This window comes from Primulina tabacum, chromosome 2, assembly GCF_025594145.1.
Source record: "Primulina tabacum isolate GXHZ01 chromosome 2, ASM2559414v2, whole genome shotgun sequence".
Taxonomy (NCBI): Eukaryota; Viridiplantae; Streptophyta; class Magnoliopsida; order Lamiales; family Gesneriaceae; genus Primulina; species Primulina tabacum.
The window spans coordinates 13723716-13740752 of record NC_134551.1 but is presented as its reverse complement, the minus strand read 5'-3'; the positions used below and the strand labels follow the sequence as shown (position 1 = coordinate 13740752).

Sequence of the window (17037 nt, the reverse complement as noted above, 5' to 3'; positions counted from 1 at the left end):
TCGCAATCTTTTTTGATTTTGATGTTAACAAAATTTGTTATTTTGTTACTAATTAAATTACCTAATTGTGCAATTAGCTGAACGTAACTGAAGCTCTCGAAGAATGTAAACTGAACCAGTTCAACTGATGAATCTTAAAGTAGTTCAACTGATTGTCCAGCTGATAGTTGGTTCAGCAGAAGACCTTCAGAAGCCTGGCCAGTTGATGAAGACTTCATCTGATAAAGATTTCAGCTGAAAGAGTGAAATTAGTTCAACTGACGAGTCAAATGATTTCACCAGCCCAACTGAAGATCAGTTAGAACCAATCCAGTTGCAGAACTCGACAAGTTTATTCAATGGAATCTAGCTGTGCACAAAGGTGATGAAACTTAAAATTAATAATTTATTATATGTTAAAACCTATATTTTAAAATTTAAGTTTCATTAAAATTATAAAATTATGATTTTAGTATTATTTGTTTATATTTAATTGTCTTACTAAATATATTTTATTTTCAGGTTTTTTACGTGTTGGTAAAATAATGATAACTCAAGCTACAAAATTCAAATGGAGGTGATTCAAACTTGTTTGGAATCCTTGAGAAATTATCTACAACTTTGCAGAGGACATAATTGCTTAAAAAGTTCATGAAGATGATCAAATTGTGCAAATAGCAAAAGGAGGACATATTTACTTTTACTATGACCAGTATATAGTAAAAAAATCATAACTATTTCAATATTTAACCAAATGAGATGAAACAAAAAACCAAAATTATCTACAGACAATTCCCCACATGTTTGCTGTTTTGAGCATAGTCAAATTCGATGACTAAAGTCGTGGAACATAGCATTGAAAGAAGGGCCATGGAATTCAAGTTGGAGGAGACAAAAACTACTATTACAACTACATGGCATTAATAAAATTTTTGACCCTTTCTCTCATTTGGCCTATAAATAGAGGGCTTGTGCTAGCTTGAGAATAATTCTATCCCATTGTAAAATATAGTGTGTTTGTATAAAGTTCTAAGTTCCAATATATTTTTCATTTTCCCAAATATGAGTGTTGATCAAAAGTAAACTCAAGGAAAGCTAAATCTATTATGTCAAGGTGAAGAGCATGAATTCTTGGTGAAGTAAGATTGTTTATATTTTGTATATTCTTTCTTTATTTATTTGTATTTAGCTAACTTCTTTTTATTGTAGGTATAATAATGAATTATTTGTTGTTATCATTTTACACCAAATGTTTGATACTATTAAAGTGGTTATCTTGATTTGTTGTTTAATTTTGATACAATAAATATTTCATCAATTATTATTATTGTTATATTATATATATATATGTATATATATATATTTTAATATAATTATATTATATATTTCATTTAGACCGGTTGTTCTAAATACAATATTATGATTTAATATTAACATCTAACAAACTAACATTTACTTTATCGCAACTAACTTTTATTTTTCGCATCTAACTTTTACTTTACTGCAACTAACTTTTACTTTCCCGCAACTAACTTTTACTTTTCGCATCTAACTTTTACTCTACTGCAACTAACATTTACTTTATCGTAACTAACTTATTAAATCATATATTTCATTTAGGCAATAGCGTGACTCTGCCGGTTGTTCTAAATGAAATATAATGATTTAATTTAACATTTACTTTATGTAATTATATATTTATATAGTTATATATATAATCATAGGTACCAAATATAAAATATCGGTTAATTCGATATTTTCTATAGTCGGAACTATATTATATTATATGTGTGTTTAATTATTTAATTTTCTTGGAACCATTATTTATGGTGGTTTCGTTTGTTTTGCTTTTAGTTAAACAATATTACATAAACCAAGAATAAATCCTTGAGCCTTGATAAAATTTATAATTTGTAAACTTCATTCTTGAATTTGGTAATTTATAAATTACTAAACTTAAACTAAAAATAACCTCTCTATGGATCGATCTCGTACTCACGAAATATATTACTTGCAGACAACCTACACTTGGGTGAATTATAATTTAAGTAGTAGCAAGTTTTTGGCGCCGTTGCCGGGAGGTATAAATTAAGTCTATATTTGTTATTTATGTTTTATTTATAAGTATTGTGTTGTTTTTACTTGTATGAGTATTTGGAGTCGTAAAAAAAGTGGTAGACTTATTCGAGTATCTGAAAATAATTTAAACATGGATGATAATTCAAATAATCAAGATAATAATAATAATAATAATAATAATAATAATAATAATCAAGAACATGATCAATTAAGAAAACTTAGGAACCATATGAATCCTATTAGAACTAGTGCCCCATCTTGTTTAGTTTTTCCTCCTTATGCATCTAATTTCAACGTTGAACCTCAAATTATTCAACTTTTACCAAATTTTCATTGCTTAGATTCTGAAAATCCATATTTACATCTAAGAGAATTTGAGGAGGTTTGTAACACTTATAATGATCAAAATTGTAGCATGGATATAGTTCGATTAAAGATTTTCTCTTTTTCTTTAAAAGATAAAGCTAAAACATGGCTACAAAATTTGAGATCGAGTTCAATAAGGTCATGGGAAGAAATGCAACAACAATTTCTTAAAAAGTTTTTCCCTTCCCATAGAACAAACTCTTTTAAAAGACAAATTACAACTTTTTCTCAAAAACAAGGAGAAACATTTTATCAATGTTGGGATAGATATAAAGAATTACTTAATACATGCCCACATCATGGTATTGAAACATGGAGAATAGTTTCTCACTTTTATGAAGGTCTTATACCTAAAGATAGGCAAATGCTAGAATTCATGTGTAATGAAACTTTTGAAGATAAAAACCCAAATGAAGCTATGGAGTATTTGGATTCATTAGCAGAAAATGCTCAAAATTGAGATAATATAGGCATAATAGAACCACCAACAACTAAAATCAATAATTCAACAAATGGGGGTGGTATCTACAATCTTAAAGATGATATAGATATTCAAGCTAAACTTGCATCTTTAGCAAGAAAAATTGAGTCATTAGAAATGAAAAGGAGTGGTCAATTAAAAAGTATTCAAGAAATTGTTTGTCATATATGTGATACACATGATCATTCTAAAGATTGTCCAACATTACCTTCATTTAAAGAATGTCTACATGAACAAGCAAATTATGTTAACAATTATAAAAAACCAATACTAGATCCTTTTTCACCATCATATAATCCTGGATGGAAAAATCATCCTAATTTTAGTTGGAGGAATGATAATAATGCACAACCTTCACAACAACATTTTCAAAATAACCAAAATCATCAAGGTTATATTCCATATGTTACACCTCCAAGAAAAAACTTTGAAGATGTATTTCTTGCATTTATCCAAAAGCAAGAGTCTATCAATATTCAAAACAGTAAATCTATGAGTGATTTGAAAGAAACTCTTGCAAAATTTGCATCTGCACTTAATATTCATGAAAAAGGAAAATTTTCATCTCAACCTCAACCTAATCCTAAAAATCAAAATCAAGAATTAAAAAATGAAAAAATTGATCAAATAAAATCTGTTATTATCATTAGAAGTGGTAAAATAGTTACTGATCCATATAGTAATGAAAACAAGGATCATTTAAATTCAAAGAGTAAGGATGATAATCCTGATACTTTTGAGAATGATGATCCCTTAAATTCTAAGAATAATATGGTAAATGATAAATCATCTGAAATAGTAAATGAGTCAAATAAACCTCCACCATTTTCTCATGCATTAACAAATCATAAAAAAAATGATTCTGATATCTATGAAGTTTTTAAACAAGTAAAGATAAATATTTCATTATTAGATGCTATTAAACAAGTTCCTTCCTATGCAAAATTTTTAAAAGACTTATGTACTGTGAAGAGAAAATTGCATGTGAAGAAGAAAGCATTCTTGGCCGAACAAGTAAGTTCTATTCTTCAAAACAATTATAGTTTAAAATATAAAGATCCTGATTGTCCAACAATTTCATGTATTATTGGAGAAAAAAAATTAAAAAAGCTTTGTTAGATTTAGGAGCAAGTGTGAATTTACTTCCATATTCAGTCTATGAAAAATTTAATTTAGGAGAATTAAAACTCATTTCTGTTACTCTTTTACTGGCAGATAAGTCAATCAAAATAAATAGAGGTATTGTACAAGATGTGTTGGTTCAAGTTGATAAATTCATATATCCTGTCGATTTTATTGTTTTGGATACACAACCAATAGAAGTACATAATGAAATTCCAGTAATATTGGGACGACCATTTCTAGCAACTTCAAATGCTTTAATTAATTGTCGAAATGGAATAATGAAATTGTCTTTTGGAAATATGACTCTAGAACTTAATGTGTTCAATTTATGTAAACAACCAAGTATAAATGAAAATGAATATGATAATGAAATAGAAACAATTGCGGAAGAAAATATACAAGAAGAAAATCAACAATCTGAAGTTTATTCAATTGAAAGTTTTGAGTCTGAAAATAATTTTAAAGAAGATGATAATACAAAACTTGAATTAAAAGTTTTACCATTAGAATTGAAATATGTATTTCTTGGTGAAAATAAAACATTTCCTGTTGTAATTTCTTTCACTCTTTTACCAAATCAAGAAGAAGATTTAATTAACTTACTTAAAAAAAATTAAAATGCAATTGGATGGACTTTGAAAGATATAAAAGGTATAAATCCTTTAATTTGCACACATAGAATTCACTTGGAAGAAAATGCTAAAACATATCAACCACCACAAAGAAGGTTAAATCCACATATGAAGGAAGTTGTTAAGAATAAATTATTAAAACTATTAGATGCTGGAATTATCTATCCAATCTCAGATAGTAAATGGGTAAGTCCAACACAAGTAGTACCTAAAAAGTCAGGCATCACTGTTATAAAAAATGAAAAGGGAGAGTTATTACAAGCAAAGATTCCATCTAGTTGGCGTATGTGTATTGATTATTGAAAATTAAATGATGCAACTAGAAAAGATCATTTTCCACTACCATCTTTAGATCAAATTCTAGAAAAGTAGCAGGTAATTCTTATTACTGTTTTCTTGATGGGTATTCGGGGTATTATCAAATAACTATATCATTAGAAGATAAAAAAACTACTTTCACTTGCCCTTTTGGAACTTTTGCATTTAAAAGAATGTCATTTGGTTTATGTAATGCTCCGGCTACTTTTCAAAGATGCATGTTAAGTATTTTCAGTGATATGATAGAAGAATTTGTAGAAGTTTTTATGGATGATATAACTGTTTTTGGAAACTCATTTGAAAATTGTCTTAAAAACCTAGAAGAAGTATTAAAAAGATGTGAAGAAAAAATCTTGTTTTAAATTGGGAAAAATGTCATTATATGGTTAAATTTGGAATTGTTTTAGGACATGTGATATCTGAAAAAGGAATTAAAGTTTATAAAGCCAAAGTTGATGTTATTGCTAATTTAACATCACCAAAACGGTCAAAGAAGTTCGATCATTCTTGGGTCATATAGGATTTTATAGAAGATTTATAAAAAATTTCAGTATAATATCTAAACCAATTTCAAATCTTTTAACAAAAGATACACAATTTGAATGGACTCAAAAATGTGAAAATTCTTTTAAAAAATTATTAATCTTTTAGTTACATCACCTATTTTACAACCTCCAGATTGGTCTTTACCATTTGAATTAATGTGTGATGCAAGTGATTATGCTATAGGAGCTGTGTTAGGACAAAGAAAAGAAGGAAATCTTTATGCAATCTATTATGCTAGTAGAACCTTAAATAATGCCCAAATAAATTTTTCAACTACCGAAAAAGAATTATTTCAGTAGTATTTGCATTAGATAAGTTTCGATTTTACTTAATTGGTTCTACTACTATTGTTTACACTGATCATTCTGCCGTAAAATATTTATCAAATAAACAAGATGCTAAGCCAAGATTAATATGGTGGATTTTATTGTTACAAGAATTTGATATTATAATTAAAGATAAAAAAGGAAAAGAAAATGTCGTAGGCGATCATTTATCTAGAATAATGACTGAATCATCTCATAATGAAATACCAATAAATGAAAATTTTCCATATGATCAGTTGTTTTATGCTACTATTATGCCATGGTTTGCTAACATTGTAAATTTTCTTGTGACAAATAAAATGCCTTCTCATTGGAATTCACAGGATAAGAATTAATTCTTGATAGAAGTTAAACAATTTTATTGGGATGATCCTTACTTGTTTAAGTATTGTCCTGACCAAATTTTTCGACAATGCATACCCGACAATGAAGTAAGTTATGTTATTAAATTTTGTCATTTTGAACCATGTTGATGTCATTTTTCATCCAATAAAACAGCTACAAAAATCTTACAATGTGGATTTTATTGGCCGTCTTTATTCAAAGATACACATTTACTTTGCAAATCTTGTCAAAACTGTCAGAAGATGAGATCAATTTCAAAACGAAACATGATGCCTTTAAATCCAATCATAATTATTGAAATATTTGATAGTTGGGGGATAGATTTTATGGGTCCATTTCCATTATCTTTTGGATTTACCTACATTTTAGTCGCTGTTGATTATGTTTCAAAATGGATTGAAGCAATTGCATGTAGAACTAATGATCATAAAGTTGTTATAAAATTTTTAAAAGAAAATATTTTTAGTACCTAGAGCAATAATTATTGATGGGGGAAGTCATTTTATAAATAAATCATTTTCTTCTTTGTTAAGAAGATATGGCATTACACATAAAGTTTATACGCCATATCATCCTCAAAGTAATGGTCAAGTTGAACTTGCAAATAGAGAAATCAAACAAATTTTAGAAAAAACAGTTAATCCAAATCGAAAAGATTGGTCTTTAAGATTAACTGATGCATTATGGGTATATAGAACTGCATTTAAAACATCATTAGGGATGTCACCATATAGGTTAGTTTTTGATAAGTATTGTCATTTACCAGTTGAACTTGAACATAAAGCTTATTGGGCAATTAAAGCATTTAATATGAATGTAGATGATGCATCTAAATTAAGAAAATTGCAATTAAATGAACTTGAAGAATTAAGAATGATGCATATGAAAATTCAAAGATTTATAAAGATAAAACTAAAGCCTTTCATGATAAAAATATTATGAGAAAGTCATTTGAAATTGGACGAAAAGTTTTACTTTATAATTCTCGTTTGCATTTATTTCCAGGAAAACTAAGATCGAGGTGGTCAGGACTATTTATAGTTAAATTTGTTTATCCTCATGGTGCTGTTAATATTGAAAATCCTAAAAATAATGACGTGTTTAAAGTTAATGGGCAAAGACTTAAGCCATTTATAGAAAATGAAATTCTTAATGATGAGTTTATGCCTTTATATGATCCACAATAGTTGTTTGATTTTTTCATTTTTTTTTTTTGCAGATTCTAGTTCATTTCCCGGTTAAGTGGCGGATAACGGTACTCCGTGACTGTTTAAGTCGGTTTCTTCAGTTTTCCCAAAATAATTGAAATATATATATTATAATAATAATAATAAAAATTAAAAAAAAAATATGAATGCGTGTATTATGAATCTTCGTAAATATTTTGCTTGTTTACCTGATAATGCGGTGAAAAAAATATATAAAGCTAGATGTGAGCGACTAAGGTAGATGATGTCTTATGGCATACCGAATGATGTCCGTTTGATAATTGAATCAAAAGTCCGATTAGTTGGGGAAGCAAGTGAAATAATAGTAAGACATATGCCAGGATTTGGTAAAAGCACATATGCCAAAAAGCGAAGAGCTAAACGTATAGGTAGATGTCATAAATGTGCAAGGTGGACTTGTAAAGAGAAATGCAAAAATGTTGGAATGACATCAATGAATAGAGAAGATAAAATTTTATTCATTAAGAATGGTCTGAGTAAAGAGCCTTTGGATAATTTTCTAGAGGTTCTTGATACTCATTCTAGTGGGTGCGTGCAAAATGAACTTCTTAAACTATGGTGGCAATTTCAACATGAGGAATATCAACATGGACGGTGGAATCAGCCTTAAAAAGATCCTACTGTTGTAACACATATCTATTTTGATAAGTAATATATATATATATATATATATATATATATATATACACACACACACATAATTTAGTCTTGGGAATCTGACGTTAAAATACCATGTTTGCCAATTTATAAGAAAGTTGGATGGGAAGCATATCCTCAACTCATAGAAGGCTTTGAAGTCGTTACTGAACGTAAAATCAGAGGAAGATGTGAGTCACAATCATAACTACGCTGTATATATGTGTTTTAATTTTATGTCATTTTTATTTTCTTTTATTAATAATAATTTCCTGTTCAAATATTGACTTTTGGCATGGTACGCTTATAAATTCATATGCTGTGATCTAACAATTACAGAAAACATATTTCTAAACATGTCAACATCCACGGTAAGTAAAATAAAAAATATTTGTGTATTTTGTGGATCTAGTGCAGGAAAAGATTCAATTTATGAAGAAAGTAGCAGGAAATCTTGGAATAACACTTGCTAAAAAAAGATTCATTTGGTATATGGTGGTGGTGAAGTTGGTTTCATGGGAAAGTTGCTAAAGCTGCGCATACAGGTGGAAGTGAAGTCTTAGGCATTATTCCGATTACTTTAGCCAATCTTACTGGACCAACAATAGGAGAAGAAATGAAAGTGGACAACATGTATGAACGAATTACTCAAATGATTGAACATTCAGATGCTTTCATTGTTTTGCCAGGAGGTTTCGGTACTTTGGAGGAAATATTTCATACTTTTTGCTGGGCACAATTAAATATCCACAATAAGTCAATTGGTTTGTTAAATGTTAACAATTATTATGATAAACTGTTATCGTTTCTTGATGATGTTGTGGAACAGAGATTTCTTTCATTAACTTCACGAAGGATGTTAGTTTCTACTACAAGTGAAGGTGAACTTATTGATTTACTGCAAGGATTTAGTCATCAACCAGATCCATTCTTATCTCAACTTAATTGGCCTACATCCAAGAGTAAGAAAAGAAAATTCATGTGACGCTAAACTTGTGATTCAACGGTATGTTTTAATTTTTTTTAAGGTATGAATAATTTCTTCTTCTTCTCCTCTTAGTTTTTTTTATTATATGAAAATAAAAATATATACTTATATATAGTAATAGTAATAATAATTTTTAGTTCAATGTCGAGTAAGGTGTCAGTAAAATGCACCTGAGACGCATTAGTTAATAATTATTGAAAAATCACAATACACTAGATTTTAATATTCATTATATATATATATATATATATATATATATATTTTGATCAATTAATATAAAATGTATAATAGATGTGTTTAGTTATTTATTTATATATATAATTGTGTGTGTTTTCAAATAAAATAATTTCTTATGAGAATATAGTTAAAAGATATGGTTTGTATGGTTGTTAACATGTATAATTGAAAGAATTCTTTTTGTAAAAGTATAATATATACTCACACATCTTTTGTGAGTAAGTGGTGAGAAATGAGAAAACAATTAATAAATTTTTATTGATTATTAAAAAAGGATTAATTAAAAGAATATAACTCCCCTAAAAAATATTTAATAAAAAAAATAAGTAAATAAATAACGGACTGCAAAATACTTTATTCATTGTAATTTATTTTTTTTCTAGATTTGATTGATGTACTATCAATGTGTTGTAAAAACAACTATCAATGTGTTCTTAAAAAAAACGAAACCAAAACAAAAACAAAAACAAAAACAAAAAGATTTGTTTGTGCTAGATAAGTTTCAAAGGTAGTCGGAACTCGGATGTATCCGTTATATAATGTTTTTATATATATATAGATATTTATGGTAGAATGTTTGGATAAAAAATTTTATGTTATTGTGAAATTTTGCAGTCACTTTATTTTTTAAAAAAAGAAAAAAAAGAGAAAAAAACAAAAGAAAGGGGATTTTATTCTTTATAAATTTTCATATTTTGTTTTGAATATTAGTTTATTTAATTGTCTGCTTTAATACTTAGTCTTTTTCAATGAGAGTTAATATTCATTACAACTCCATGAGTGAAAACTAGCTATTCATTAAATATTTTGACCTGAAAGAATATATGGAGTTAAGACTTTTACAAAAATATTCTTGATATTATACATGTTATCGTGGGTGGAGTGAATGATCTTTTTAACTATATTATTATAAAAAATTTAGAAATTTAAAAATTATATATATATATATATATATATATTATTACTTTATATATTATGTGAAAATAAGAATAATAATAAAAACACATCTAATTATATATTATTATATTAAACAAAAAATAAGAATAATAATAAAAACACATCTAATTATATATTATTATATTAAACAAAATATTAAATATATATATATATATATATATATAAAACAGTATATGATTTTGTATTTAAAATGAATATGTTTGTATATTTGAATGTATAAAAGGAATATAGAATCTAGGTTGTGATTTTCTGATAAATTTTATTTTATTACTAAGGGACTAGTAATAAAATAGTGTGGGGGTGTGATGAAACTTAAAATTAATAATTTATTATATGTTAAAACATATATTTTAAAATTTAAGTTTCATTAAAATTATAAAATTATGTTATTTTAGTATTGTTTGTTTATATTTAATTGTCTTACTAAATATGTTTTATTTTCAGGTTTTCTACGTGTTGGTAAAATAATGATAACTCAAGCTACAAAATTCAAATGGAGGTGATTCAAACATGTTTGGAATTCTTGAGAAATTATCTACAACTTTGCAGAAAACATGATTGCTTAAAAAGTTCATGAAGAAGATCAAATTGTGCAAATATCAAAAGGAGGACAGATTTACTTTTACTATGACCAGCATATAGTAAAAAAATCATAACTATTTCAATATTTAACCAAATGAAGTGAACCAAAAGGCCAAAATCATCTACAGACAATTCCCCACATGTTTGCTGTTTTGAGCAGAGTCAAATTCGGTGATTAATGTCGTGGAACATAGCATTGAAAGAAGGGCCATCTAATTCAAGTTGGAGGAAACAAAAACTACTATTACAACTACATGGCATTAATAAAATGTTTGACCCTATCTCTCATATGTAAACAGAGGCCTTGTGCTAGCTTAAGAATCATTCTATCACATTGTAAAATATAGTGTGTTTGTATAAAAGTTCTAAGTTCCAATATATTTTTCATTCATATGAGTGTTAATCAAAAGTAAGCTCATGGAAAGCTAAATCTATTATGTCAAGGTGAAGATGATGAATTTTTGGTGAAGTAAGATTGTTTATATTTTGTATATTTCTTTTTTATTTATTTTTATTTAGCTTACTTCTTTTTATTGTAGGTATAATAATGAATTATTTTTTGTTATTAATTTACACCAAATGCTTAATACTATTAAAGTGGTTATCTTGATTTGTTGTTTAATTTTGATACAATAAATATTTCATCAATTATTATTATTGTCATATTATATATATATGTGTATATATATATATATATATATATTTATATAAGTATATCATATATTTCATTTATACGATAGCGTGGCTCTGCCGGTTGTTTTAAATGCAATATTATGATTTAATACTAACATCTAACAATCTAACATTTACTTTATCGCAATAACTTTTATTTTTCGCATCTAATTTTTACTTTACTGCAATTAATTTTTACTTTCCCGCAACTAACTTTTACTTTTCGCATCTAACTTTTACTTTACTGCAACTAACATTTACTTTATCGTAACTAACTTATTAAATCATATATTTCATTTAGGCAACAGCGTGGCTCTGCCGGTTGTTCTAAATGAAATATAATGATTTAATTTAACATTTACTTTATGCAATTATATATTTATATAGTTATATATATAATCATAGGTACCATATATAAAATATCGGTTAATTCGGTATTTTATACAGTGGGAACTATATTATATTATATATGTGTTTAATTATTTAATTTTATTGGAACCATTATTTATGGTGGTTTTCATTGTTTTACTTTTAGTTAAACAATATTACATAAACAAAGAATAAATCCTTAAGCCTTGACAAAATTTATAATTTGTAAACTTCATTCTTGAATTTGGTAATTTATAAATTAATAAATTTAAACTAAAAATAACATCTCTGTGGATCGATCTCGTACTCACGAAATATATTATTTGCAGACAACCTACACTTGGGTGAATTATAATTTAAGTAGTAGCAAAATGTACAAAAGCAATTGTCCAGGCAAAGGACAATAATAGACGTTGCATCAATGTTTAAAGCCAAAACGTTCCAGAATGGCTGTCGAAAAAGTATAGACATATTTCAAGGAACATATTCAAAATGCAACAGATACAATAATTGAGTCTCACTGTCTGATCGAACTACGTGCCTATAAATAGAATATGAAGATTAGCGAAAACAATAACAAAATAGAACAACAAGGGTGTGTGAAGAAGAAGGGCACGTTAAAAGCCTTATCAGCTTACAAGAATTAATCATCCCAGTTGTGAGGGAACACTTCAACATGTTATCAGCTTAGTATATAATATCTTTTCCCTCAGTGTAACGCCCCGAAAAATTTTAAAGTCCACGCAAACCACGTGCATGCAATTATTAAATTCTTTTGTATTTTAATTAAATGTTTTAATTGCATAAATTAATTATGTTGTGCATACTTGCATATTTAAAATATATTTTTCTACATGGTTGCATTAAAATGTATTTTAAAAGGTTATTCGAGTTGCGATCGAGGAACGGAGACCGAGGACTGAAAAATAGAAAATGTTTTTAATAAATAATTGTTTTTAATTATCTAAAGTATGGGCGATGCTTTTTCTTATTTTTGAAAATAAGGGGTTTTGAGGTGATTTTATACGCCGGGACGAAAATTTTATCGGTGTTGGTTTTTCATCAAAAATGCGAACTTTTTAGCAATCCGACTATTTAATCTACAAACTATTTTACCAAAAACTATTTTAATATTCTATTTAAATCCTAATAAACTAATGGGCCTAATTGATGGCTTAATAGGCCTAAAAGCCTTGTTAGTGTTAATTAGTATATAATATATGATTAGCACCCCAAAACCCTACAATTCCTACACAAACACACGGCCACAATTCTGAAAAATTGCCCCACCCTACACGGCACACACATGCTTAAACATTGAAGGAATTTTCGAGAATTTGCTAAGGGTTACAAGCCAAGGTCCCGTCGTCCCCGTTCTTCGCAATCGCCAACGGTTTTTCGTGCGTTAAAAACGCAAAAACACGCCATATTCTCCTTTTACTCATCATCACACCATAGTATTTGTTTATGCATGATTTTTAAAGAAAAACATAGCACACAAGTTAAATTTTCGTAACTACATGCTTATGTGTTCTAAATTGGTGTTTTTAATTTCCAAAATCATGTTTTTATGTGTGCAAAAGGGCTGTCATGATATAGGTTATGTTCAAGCATTGTTTTCATGAATTTAGAGTCCTAGAACCAGCCACAAACCCTGCACGAAACAGAACACGCAAAGCTAGAACCAAATCTGTCATGGGATGATCTTATGGTTCGGTTTTCACGAGTTGGGGGCTTAGCTTGGGTTTGGTTGGGACCAGGACCGAGCTAAGACCAAGGGGGAGTCAAGGAAAGAGTCCTAGCCATGCTAGGACTCGAGTAAGTGGGCTGGGAGGAGTCCTTGCCAAGAAGGACTCCTACCCGAGAGGATGCATGCGAGAAGCGCAGGTGGACAGCTCACGCAGATGGATTGTGAGCTCGGCCAGGGGCTTTGGGCTGGGCTAGGTTAGGTTCTTAGGGTCCTAGAAGGGCGCTTGAGGGGCTGGTTCAAGGGGTGGTGCGATGGTTAGAGGCCTAGTAACAGAAACGTGAGGGTTGCATCCTTAGAGTCACGCACAGGTGTTGCCTTCTTCAGGTGGCTCGTGCGCAGGGTCCAGGGCCTGGGTCGGTCTGGGTTTGGTCTGGGCGTGGTCCAGGGAAGATTAGGGTCATGGTGGTCGGTGGTTAGATGGCTGGAAGAGCCCTAGGCTAGTAAAGATTCCTAGTGTAGTTAGAACTCCTCACGTACACACACATGCAAACTGGGCTGCTGTTCAACAGTTTGTTGAGCGAGCATGGGTTAGGTTCAGGGGCTTGGGCTTGGTCAGGAGGGTGCCTAGATGGGTTGGCTAGGTTTTGGCTCAAGGTGGCTCGGGCGTGGCTCGGGTAAATTAGGAGATGGCTCGGTGTGTTCGTCGAAGGGTCAAAAAACGAGATTAATTAAGCCAAAATTGATTCCATGGGTCCATGGGGGTGGCTCATGACATGAAAGGGTAGAATAAATAATAAAAATGCTATGTTAAAAATTTGGGATCAAAATAACGAGTTTTGGATTTAACCGGGATTTAATCGCCGCACGAAACGCTAATTAACGAGTTAACTGAAACGCCTAGTTTTAGGCCTTAGAAAATTATGAAAAATTAGGTTTAAGCTTAAATAATTATTATAAGTCTAAGTTTTTAATTTGGAAATTTTATATTGAGGTTTGGTTTAATTCGGGATTAAAACGCATTAATACGTCACATTTAAATATTTATTTAAAAGTCATCGAATTAAGCTAAATAAAAATATGAGAAAATTCAAGTAAGGTTAAATAATTATTTGGGACATGTTAGAGTCAATGGAATTAAGAAAAAGTCAAAAACGTGAAATTTTACGTCTAGGGGTAAAACGGTCATTTTACACATAGAAATTAGTAAACGTCATGGCAGTACCCTATTTGCTGTTTTATATGCTAATATGATTATGTAACATGTTTATGAATTTTTACATGTTGAAATATGATTTTTAAATATCATGGATTATCAAGGATTAAATTGGACAATTAAAAGATATGTTGCATGCTTGGTTTCAAAATAAAAATGATATTATGCATGTTTTTATTAAGTGATGATAACATGTTGAAGGACGTGAAGGGATTGTGACTACTACATGTTGGAAATATCGTGAGGGTTATGGTCCCAGTGGGAGCCCGACGATCGTGTTTCCTTGGATAGGATACGAATACGTGATACGAATACGAATACGTGATACGAATACGAATATGTTAATACGTTGGCCAAGGCCCAGTTGACGGGTGAGAGTGTCGCTGGTGTCCCCGCCGCCCAGTACTGTGGTTACATGTAGATGGATCCATCGCCCAATACGTTTAAGAATACGAGTCACAATCACGATCTGAATTCAACAAACACGAATATGAACATGAACATGAATATGATGATATGAATATGTTGATATGAATATGAATACGAACATGAATATGTTTATGTTTATATGAAAATGTTTATGCATAAGATTATAAAAATGTTTTTATTTAAAGGTTTTATGCATCATGAAAATGTTTACGAAAATATTTATGTTTATGCATCTTCATGAAAACGATATTTTACGTACAAATATTTTTCACTGTTATATGTTAACTGTATTACGTATTACTCGTTATCAAGAATATGACGTGTTGAGTCTTTAGACTCACTAGGTGTGTATGATGCAGGTTATCATGATAATGCTAATGGAGGTCTTGATGGTTGATCCGACTGGACTGAAGGTGCACATGACCCGAGGACCGACGCTAGTTTCCGCATATATGTTATGATTTATGTTAAAAGATTTTATGACTTTTATCATGAGTATGAGTGATTTTTGAGAGGTTATAGTATGGGCTATACTTTTCAAATGTTATTTTTAGATTTAGAAAAAATGTTAGTTGGTTGTTTATTTTAAAATGATGACAAAAGTATTTTATGAAATTTTATGGTTCGGCCGATGCTATGTGAGGTTTCTTTTTTAAAAAAAAAAATTTCGAGTACTTTTACAGAAAACAAATAGCAGACGTTTCACTCAGTGTGTGAGAATATCTTCTCGGTGTATTCATTGTTCAGTTCTCACACACACTCACGTGCTATCACTCACATCTATCAGAGAGTAGAGCTTAAAAAATCAGTTGAGTGAGTTTTGCACAAAGACGTGAAACTTGTGTATGTAGTCTTTGACACACAGACGTTAAACAAGTGTTGGCTAGAAGGTGTTGCCTTCAGTCTAGACAAGGATTTCAGTTAGGCAGAAGAGTAAGTCTTAAGCTGAGTGGGTTTGTACAAGGTGTAGTGTAAATCAAATTCTTCTAGTGTATCCTACCCGAGGAGGTAGAAAGGGGGAAGTAGGAGCAGTTGAAGTCTCCGAACATCCATAAACATAACTTGTGTTATCTCTGTTTAACTGCTTGTTTTTGTTCTTAACTGATTTGATCGGTTCAGCTGATATAAGTTCAGTTCTGTCCATAACTGAACGGATATAAGCCAGAACTGATCCCATGTAATTTTCAGTTATTCAATTGCACAAGTTATAAACCTGATTAGCTTTCTTCACGAAGGATTATTTTGAGTATTTTCCGCTTGGTTTAAAACCAAACTTGATCTAATTCATCGGTGTTCACATTTTTAGAACACGAGCTATTGCGGCTGATTTAGAATATTGTGTTTGAGTCAGCATCAGTTTAGTCCAGTCTTAGTCAGCTCGACCAGTTAGCCAGCAAAGAGATCAAGTCCAAGGAAAATTAGCTGCCGTTCAGGCAAAAGAGACTCAAGACCGACGCAGAATTCAAAGCATTCAAGGCGATCAATTGTTGGTATATCTAGTTCTAGCATGTATAAACTGACTGATATTTTATGTTGTTTAAAATTTGCTATTATAGTAGCACTTTCCTTTACAATTTGATGCACTTAAATGTATAAAAGGAACGCGTTTTTGTTTAAATAAACATAATTTTATCCAGTTAGTTTCTATGTAACTGAATTGCTATTTTCATATGTGTTGTTCAAACTGCTTGATTGTTAAATAATGCTAAAACTTCTTTTTAAATTGTGTAAATGATTATATTTTTAAGGGGGGGTTTTTAATTCAGTTCTTGAGGGGGATTTTTCTTTAAAATTATCCCTCGAACTAAAAAATGTTTTAAATAAGTTTTAAACTCGTT

The 17037-nt window shown here is 29.6% G+C and overlaps 1 non-coding gene and 1 pseudogene across 1 annotated transcript; one reads left to right on the top strand and one right to left on the bottom strand.

The window, feature by feature from the left end:
* Window positions 1-2619: 2619 nt before the first annotated feature.
* LOC142538154 (small nucleolar RNA R71) lies at window positions 2620-2730 on the bottom strand. The gene has a single exon (XR_012818693.1). It is a non-coding gene; the product is annotated as a small nucleolar RNA R71 (small nucleolar RNA).
* Window positions 2731-2788: 58 nt separating this feature from the next.
* LOC142537529 (uncharacterized) lies at window positions 2789-8211 on the top strand (annotated as a pseudogene).
* Window positions 8212-17037: the final 8826 nt, after the last annotated feature.